The following is a 9,287-nucleotide window of genomic DNA, read 5'->3' as shown; positions in this document are numbered from 1 at the left end:
AAGTCAGAAATAACCCCAAAGTGAAGGAAAATATTGGGGTAAAATGAAGTAATTCAGTTGCCCCAATATTGGAAAGAGGACGAATGTGTCTACTTATAGCATCAAACTGAGGTGCTCTGAATTGTCCTTGGGACACGTAACCAGCTCTCTCCAGTTAAGGAGTGTAGACCCAGCCTGCATTGCCATTAAAGTAACTGTAAAAAGGTGCAGAGCCCAGAGCAGCTACTGCCCTTCAATGGTGAAATAACTGGTTTTGCGGTGAGCTCAGTAACACAAGGGAAAGCTGCCCAGCATGTGAAAAGATCCAGGACATTATTTTTCAGTTTGTTTTTCCCATCACTGTGTAATGTTATCCAGCTCTCACACAGCTGAACCAGAGCATCCCTTCCAGAAGGATATCAGGCTCAAGGTGAAGCATCCAAGCTAGAATGAATTCCCCCCTTTCCTTGGTCAGCTGCTCTACTGGGTTATTGCCATGTTGCTCCACAGTTGTCTTATTTCCAACTTACATCCACGGGATCTTCTAATATCTGTTACACATCAGAAATCTTCTCCTGGTGCACGGAACTACCTACCATGATTGCATTGCCTCCAAACTTTCTTTTCAGCTAGCCAAACGGACCGAACTCCCTCTCATTCCAGACCTTTGCTCACCCCATTACAGTTGAGGTATCCTCCAACACATATGCAAGAAGAGAACAAAAGCCATTATGCCATTTGTAGGGTCATAAACTTTCTGCTTTGCCAATGAACATTACCCAGTGAAACTGCCCCAGCTGCGAACACTGACCTACCAGAAACTGGGTGTGTCAGAAGGGAATCACAGGCTCTGGAGCTCCTCAAAAGCTTTCATGAGCAGCCAGTTGTGAACATTTCCCGGTGCCAATTATCCATCAGCTCACAAATATCTGACGATCTCCACTCAGTTTGTGAACTTCAAAGTCTGTTCTTTGCCACGGTGCTGTGTAACGCCCGTGAGAGTTGTGTGTGCTGTTTGAGATGGTTTCACTCAAAATGGCACCTGTCCATGGGGAAGAAGACAATACTCCAAACAAATGGCTCATTCTTTCAGTACTTGCATGGAAGGGGTCCAAGGAACGGTTTTCATCAACAAAACTCTCTCTGGGTACCACTGACAGCCAGAGCTTCCAGTCAAGGCATGCTGAGGTGAAAGTCCAAGGAACGCCATTCCTTCTTGGAGCCGATTCATCCGCTGTCAAATTGCCATCCAAAGAAAACACATTAAAATCAATGCCCTTAAAAATGACAATCCCTGAAAAAACACACTCTGCAAACAGAGATGGTCAATCCAAAGCTGTTCAGGAGGCAACCTCCAGCTGCCAGGCTGCCTGTCACAATATTCACCCACAGTTTTTCCCCAGTGAAATATTGCTCACCTTGCTGGAGTCAGCGGGCTGCTGCTCGTTTGCTCAGGCAGCGCTACAGAAGTGTGGAGCAGGCTGCGCCTCGCCGTATTTGTTCAGTCTGGAGAAAGGCAAATCTCTCCGTTGACTCGCACAGTCACTCTGCAGAAAGCACATCCCGACGCGGAGGGGGCTCGACGTTTCCCCACGGGCTGTGCTGGTGGTCTCCCGATTTGTGCCTTGCTGTCTCAGCAGCAGCTGTAATTATGGAGGCCAAGGAAGCAGATAAACAAGGAGCCAAATGATTTTGTGAGTGAATTTAAGGCTTGTGATAACAAAGAGAAAAAAGCACTGCAGCCAGGCAGGGTATGGGCGAACGCTACGGTTTCTCATCTAGTTTGACCAAGGCAACCCAGCAGGAACCTGCTGAATCAGCCCTGACGCCGTGCACAGCTGAAGCAGTGAGCAGCCATCCTCTGCAGAGCTCCAGCAATTCCCCCAGGACCCCGTCCAGCTCTGCAGACCCCCCTGCAACCCCCCGGCATGGCAGCACTGATTCCGGCCTGAGCCCGAGCCGAGCTGCCAACAAACCCCAGCGCTAAGGGCCCCCCCTCAAAACGTGGTCATGCTCCTGGGACCTGAACCTTACACCTCAGAGGTCCTACACCATCTCCCTCCTAACCTACAGCAACCTTCCAGCTAGTCCTGACCTTCAGGTGTGCGGACTGCGAACTACAGGGAACCATGGATCGGGTACACAACAGGAGCAGCAGGGATAATTACTGCGTTAAACGGAGAGACAGTCTAGCCATCAAAAGAAACAGTTAAGGGAAACGTGGATTATCCACCGCACGGTCTCTTCAGATCAAAAGCGGAAGAGATGTTTTAGCCAGAAATGAGTTAGTGGGCTCAGTGGTGAGGTTAATGGACAGCATTTTATAGTCTGCTATTCAGCAGGTCAGGCTAGATAAGGCCATAGATGCTTCCAGCACTCACATGTCCACATCTCTGAACAAATGGATGAGGGAATAACAGAGTCTCTTCCAGGCCACTCTACTCGTAAGTCCAATTATGGGAAAGTTGGGGAAAGTTTATAAAACAGCAGCATTTTCTTCTGTGTTTGACATGGAGGGAAGCCATTACTGATCTCTATAGTCAACACCCCGTATGGCGTTTCATTGCCTTCTGGATCAGGTCACCAGCACTGACCTTCCAGGCTCAGTCACGCAAAGAACAAAACTGTCCATCGAGTGCATCTTCGCTCGGGAGCGAAGGCTGGAGCCCAGGCTGTCCTCAGATGGCCCAGGCTATCCTCAGCAGTCCCAGCATGACCGAAGGAAATATTGGCAGTGGAGTGGGGTTATGTTGGTGTGAGCAAATATCTGCTCCTTGAGCCAACAGAGTTCTCTGGGGGCCACGCTCTGGGCAGGCGGCAGCAGCTTCATCCGCTCTCCTTGTGCTCACTCGCTCGCCAGCAGAAGTAGCTTCTGCAGCAGAAACCAGAAACACACGGTGCTGCAGCTGGTGACTTGCAAAGAATCAACATCTTCCTACACCATCGTCTGGGCTCTGAGAGCTCCTGTTTCAGCAACATTTCTCCGATGCCTGTGAAGTAATTAGCAGTAGCTCTTACCTCTGTCCTCTGATGGAGGATGGCCTCATTAATTACATTACACTGAGTCAGCTTAGCATGCTCAGAGATAATAAAAACACTGTTAGCCCTTCTTCCAAAATAAGCAGCAAACTCGCATTTTACAGACACTTAAACAAAGATCCCGTGATAAAAATACGACACCTTGTGTTTAAATATTTTCCATCATGCCTTAGCCTATCTGAATCTCTAAATATTTCCTACAAGAAGCCACCCACTCCTGAACTGCCTGTGCCGGACAGGTATTTTAGGTTATCCAGCAGAAATAGCAAAACATATCTCGTTAAGAGGATGGAACGGCCCTGCTTAGACTTTAACGAAGCATTGGTATTAATACATACCTGCATCACCTTAAAAGCATCAAGAGCCCTTAAGAGTAGTACCATCTTTCACAGTACGACCTCTCCTGCCCCCACCCAAGGTCGCAGGTACAATACTCGCTCCGATGAGGAGCCTCCTCTGCTGGCTCATCAACTTCAGCTAAATGAATGTGGTTGTTAATATAGACTAATCTACATATTGTTCATAATGTTAATGCCTTCCACTTACGAACCCCACTGTCTCCCAGTACCTCTGCTGTATAACGCGACACATTTACACCCTAAACGTAGAAGCGAGCCTGTTTAAGCACTTCACAACGTACGCTGTGCTGAACGTAGCACATCCACCGGCCCAGGTTCGTCCTCCCTGACCTTAAACACATGAAAGAACATAATTTAGGAGTGTTATCCCTATGGTTATTAGAGAAAGGCAGGAAGGTTGAATCACCTTCCAGAGGCATGTCTTTTTCTTTGCTGATTTTTCAGGGACCCTACAGTAACTAGGGATGGGAACTGACCCATGGTAACTACTACATGGTAAGAAACAGGTCATAACTTCTTTAAGGGAGGAAAAAAATGGGTATATTTGGGTATAGAAAAAAAATGTTTCTGCGTCGCATTTTGAAGATGTTTTGAAATGTTTAAAGTTTTCCTTCCTGAGTACATTTGTTTCAAAAAATCATCAGCATTAAATTTTGAAAGAGGGATTTAATGGTTTCAGAGCATGCAGCTGAAGCAAAATGAAGCAATCTAAACATTTAGGGTATTCTATTTATTTTGCTGAATTATCTTCTTCTTAGTGTGATCAGAAAGAAATTAAGAAACATTTTTTAGTTTAACAACCAAAAGTAAAAAAATCAATTATTCAGAGTTCTAGTTCTGAACTCTTTTGAAAAATCTACCTTTTTGATATGCTTGAGATCATTTAAAGATATTAAGAAATATAGCTATGTGCACCAAATTAAAGGGAGCATCAAAATATTAGATGCAAAATAAAGGCTTTAAAACAAATCTCCATAAAAATCAGTGAAAACATGTGACAATTATTTATATTTCCAATAAAACAGGTGATTTTTCAATTAAAATGGAGATATAATCTTTCTTAAAAGTAATGAAAATGCAAATACTCAGTACTAGATAAATTAGACTGGGAAACCACATATATACAGAAAATAGGTCATGTTGCACTGAGTGAAAGAGGGAGGGAAAAGTGGAAAATTAAAGGCAAAAGGCAAACTGAACTCAAGTTCTTATTTCTCAACAGCATCCTTTTAAAGAAACACCCTTTAAGTTTTCTCTCCAAACACTGAATCAACAAGGAAAAGGGCACTGGGATCTGACCTTCCTTTAATAATACTTTGGCAGTTTTTCCTTGGGAGGGAAAAACATTTTGTAAGAGGAAAGACAAATAATCCCAACTAGATTAATAAATTTGTTAACGGAGAACTGAAAAAGGAAGTACCACAAATCAGGACAGACCCTCTGTTTTTATTTTAGCACCTTTTTTTTTTTAAAAAAAAAAAAGAAATGCATAAAATAATATTTGGAATACCACGGGGTGTTAGGGAAAACAGAGCCTACCCTGAGCTGCCGGGAGGAGCTCAGTCCTGCTGGGCAGCTGAAGAACGAAGCACTGGAGAGGCAGAGATGCGGTGGGGAGAAAACCCACTCTCCTCCTTTCATTCTTGTTTTCACTCCTGTCTGAGAGGTCACTGGTTTATTTAATTAACCAAGTGGTGTCTCCCAGGACGGCAAAGCCGATCCTGCTCTCAGTTATCCCACAGAAGAGTTTCGATGACATTTATCATAGAATCACACAACACTTTGGGTTGGAAGGGACCTCAAAGATGATCTAGTTCCAACCCCCTGCCATGGGCAGGGACACCCTCCACTAGCCCAGGTTGCCCAAAGCCCCATCCAACCTGGCCTTGAACACTGCCAGGGAGCCAGGGGCAGCTACAGCTTCTCTGGGCAACCTGTGCCAGGGCCTCACCACCCTCACCGGGAAGAATTTCTTTCTAACATCTAACCTACTCTCTTTCAGTTTAAGTCCATTCCCCCTTGTCCTGTCACTACACTCCCTGAGAAACAGTCCCTCTCCAGCTTTCCTGTAGGCCCCTTCAGGGACTGGAAGGCCACAATTAGGTCTCCCCAGAGCCTTCTCTTCTCCAGGCTGAGCACCACCATTTCATGGTGTTGAAACCATGGTGCGTTGGTCCAAGTCCTGGGTTTCTGGTAGGGATGGGACCAAACTAGAGCATCTCCTCAAGGTTTCAGGTAACCTGCACTGGAGGAGCAAAAATATTAGGGAGGGAAAAGTACAGGTTGAAAATGGGCATCGCTGTCAGGTCTGCTAGATCAGCACAGGTACCAGCCCTTGGGGCAGCGCAGGCTGGAGCCCCCAGCCACACACCATTTCTCCATGTGAACAGGACACATTACTGCTCTGTACCTTGTGAGATCAATCCAGCAACACTTTGAATGACATGACAGTCAAAACTTCCCTTGAGGGTCTACAACATTGAAAATTCCCGTCACACATGAAGAGCCGGACTGTTCTTCAGTAACAGATTCACTTCTCAGAGAGGGCTTTTGCCTCCAGCAAATATGCCCAAAGTGAGCTCAGGAGGAGAATCAAACTCTCCAAGGAAAAAGATTTAGCCCCTGACAGGAAAGAGTTATTCTCTCTGAAGCAGGCACAAAACTCCAAGGGACAAAGTTACACCCTGGCCCCAGAAGATTGCCCTGATCTGGAGCAGGATCACCTTTGCCTCGACATCCCCTTTTCCCTAATCTTCTCATTCATTTTGTACCCTTGCTGATCTCGTGCTTTAAAAACAACAAATTCCCAAACAACCGAAATAAATGAATTCTTGCTAAAATTCTTTTCATGATTACTGTGTAAATAATAATCCAGTAAAATGAGTGATACAAATCTCCTTTAATGACTCATTCACCAGATTTCTGCCCTTGCCTTTCAGACCCCAGCATCAGTAGTGTAGTGTTTCGTCTTCTACCCATCAATTGATACTTAAATAATGCATAAAACTGTCTTATTAAATGCATGTTGAATATTTATTTGGAAGCTCATCACAAGTTGAAAGATAACCTTCATTTTCAATTCCCTTTGGGATAATCAGCTAATTGGGTATCAGCAGAAGCTCAGCCTCTTCAGTCTGCTGCTAGTCAGCGGTGGAGCCCCGTCTAACAATACCTTCAACACGCACCGAGAGGCTCAGGCCCTCGTGCTTCTTTGTCCAACCCGAGCTAATCCACAAGATGGACATAAAGGGAAAGATAATAAAAGCAGTCGCAGTCACCCACTCCTCCTTCAGTCTCATTTCTGCTTTTGAATTTGGGCCAGACCCAGGCAGGAAAGAGCCAACCGCCTCCTTGAGATAACGGCTTAAACCAAGTCCTGGCAGCTGCCGCTTTCACATAAACTCAAGAGCTACGTGGGACCTCCCGGCAGCAGCGCAGCAAGATCTCAGGCTTGCCTGTTCCCACTATACTTTGCGTTAAAGCATCTTGCAGCGAATTCAGTCCTTAGAATTACAGGGTCTGCGATACAGTCCGGACCGTATCTCACTCCAACGGGCAGATTTGTTTCCTGTTCGTCACAATCGGGTAGTTGTTAATGAAGTCAGTCATGTAATCACGCCGCAAAGGTGGAAACCAACGCTGCTTTCTGTGCAAGAATCCTCTCTCCTCTTTTAAGAGCACACTGGCTGAGTTTCGGAGGGCCGCTCCAGGCCCCCCCAAACAGCTCAGTCTTGGAAGGTTGTTGGTAAATTGTCATTTATGTATACTATTTTCTGCAATTTCTTCGTAAAAAACACGACCGTATCAATGAATTAGGGAGAGGGAGGTGTATTATATCAGCCTGGTAAAAAGATACGAAGGACTGGTGCAGTGAGGGGCCAGCCCAGACACACCCCATTTCTGAGAGCATCACATTAAACGCCCTCTGACGGCACAGGTGCCACCAAACCCTTTCACAGACGGGCAGTTGCCGTTATCTGACACATTCTGCGGTACAAGACCCGACAAATCAGCGCATGGAAGAAACATACCCACGCCCAGAGCTCGTCTGGTGTTTGCCAGCTGCCACAGATAGCTGCGCAAGGAGCAGACAGAAGCACTTGTGTGTCATAGTGTCTTCCAGGTTTGCCGAATTCTCTTTTAGGGGAAATTCAGCCAAACAACGCTTGCATGACAAACGCCTACTAATTTTCATACACTTGATTATTGCAAGCTAATGTTGTTTCCCTCCTACACCCACCGCTGTTCACACTGAGGAGTGCTCCAGCAGTACATGGCAAGGCATCCCGCGGGACGCAGCAATCCTGCTGCTTAGCGTGAACCGCTTCTACCTTTGTGCTCGGGAAGTATTTTCATTTACATCCCTTTTCTCCCCGAACACCTGCATCAGTTTTAGCTGGATACTTCTTACCTGGGATCAGCAAGGAAAGGCAGAAAGAGCTCCAGAACCTCCTAATAAATGTAACCCCAGATTTTCAATAGCTATGGGTTTTCTCCCGCATAGAAAGCAATAGCCCGTGTGAAAATCCCAGTGCGCGTTCCCCAGACTTACCAAGTTGTAAAACACAGACTGGATTTCCTAAGAATCTGAAGTGACAAACTGGTTTGTGATTTAAAACTACTTGACAATCAGGTCCTGTAAGAAAGATCTAACCTGTGGCGTTTTTATCCAAATTAAGTCTAATAATGACAAATGAGAGGCTTTATGCACTTCTGGAATGAGACCCAAGCAGCGTGCAGAGAGCAGCCGAGGACTCAGCCGGCCCCAAAATTAAACCTCGTGGCATGACGCATGGAGGAGAAAATCAGCACGCAGGGTGACTGACCACAGACACAGCATGGAAGAAAACAGGAGATGAGAAACAGAGAAAACCAGGCACTTTCAGGGCTACTATCTGCTTGCTTTAGGCAGGAACCTTAGGAGGTGAGGAACCACATGGAGGGCTGGTCTCGGGCGCAGGGAGCTGGAGCCCATTCGTTCACCTGGTGGCATCTCCATTCAGGCAGAAGAGTCTCGCCCTGGTGAATGAGAGTAGATCCTTTCAGCCCTCACCACGTAACTCTTACTCCACTCTCCACATTTCATTTCACAGCAGGATTCCCCCACCCCAAATGAAAAGGCAGTTTCTTTTGCCGATCCCCACGTGCCCGGCAGAGATGGGGGTGACGAGGTGAAGGGTCCGCGCATGTCCGGCCGGTGGCACCCAAACCAGAGAGATTCACACGAAGGGAGAGGAGTGGCCTCTCTTCGCACAGCAGCTCTTCCCTCCTCCCCGCCACAAGGACACAGGCATCCAGTGAGATGGATAAACCGTGCCTCGGAGCCAAAGGGCCCTTCTTACCTCACTGCATGGATGACTAAGGGCTCTCACCGGAACCTTAAATATTTTCACAATCGATCATCTATGTATTACCATCCAACGCGTGCGGGCAACAGATCAACCGTGTTTTTTCTGAGAAAGCTGACACTCTACATCTGGCTGTCTCCCATGAAAAAGCGATTGAAGAAACGCAAGTGTCTCCGAGGTGCAGCCGACAGCCGAGTCGGGCTCCTCCATCGTGTTAACCAGGTCTCTCCGCCGCACCCACTGCCGGGAAAGCACAGGTTCTCTGGGCTTGCTGGGATGCGGACTGGAAACGCTGCACAAAAAGAAGTCCTTAGTTTCCAGATGTTTTGAATTTCCTGTATATATGGAAAAAATAAAACAGAGAATAGTTAGTGATATTGGATTTAGGGATGGGGGGACAGGGACTAGAGAAACTGAAACGTGTGGTGGATCTTTCACTGGTGTTTTACACATGCAGAGAGAGAATAAAAAAATGTGGCAATTGTTATTTTGTGGGATATTTAATTCCTCCAACAAATTTTGCATGAAACTGGCTTTAGCTTTCATTTCCCCCTTCTTTTCT

At 46.4% G+C, this 9,287-nt stretch overlaps 1 long non-coding RNA gene across 1 annotated transcript; it reads right to left on the bottom strand.

Annotated features, from left to right (window-relative positions):
* Nucleotides 1–800: 800 nt before the first annotated feature.
* On the bottom strand, nucleotides 801–2,963 carry LOC142604396 (uncharacterized). The gene is made up of 3 exons (XR_012838260.1): nucleotides 2,508–2,963; nucleotides 1,398–1,622; nucleotides 801–1,213 (listed from the first exon to the last, which is right to left on the bottom strand). It is a non-coding gene; the product is annotated as an uncharacterized LOC142604396 (long non-coding RNA).
* Between the last annotated feature and the right edge of the window lie 6,324 nt (nucleotides 2,964–9,287).

Source organism: Balearica regulorum, chromosome 18, assembly GCF_011004875.1.
Source record: "Balearica regulorum gibbericeps isolate bBalReg1 chromosome 18, bBalReg1.pri, whole genome shotgun sequence".
NCBI lineage: Eukaryota > Metazoa > Chordata > Aves > Gruiformes > Gruidae > Balearica > Balearica regulorum.
The sequence above is the reverse complement of the archived record's forward strand: the minus strand, read 5'-3'. Positions and strand labels throughout refer to the sequence as shown.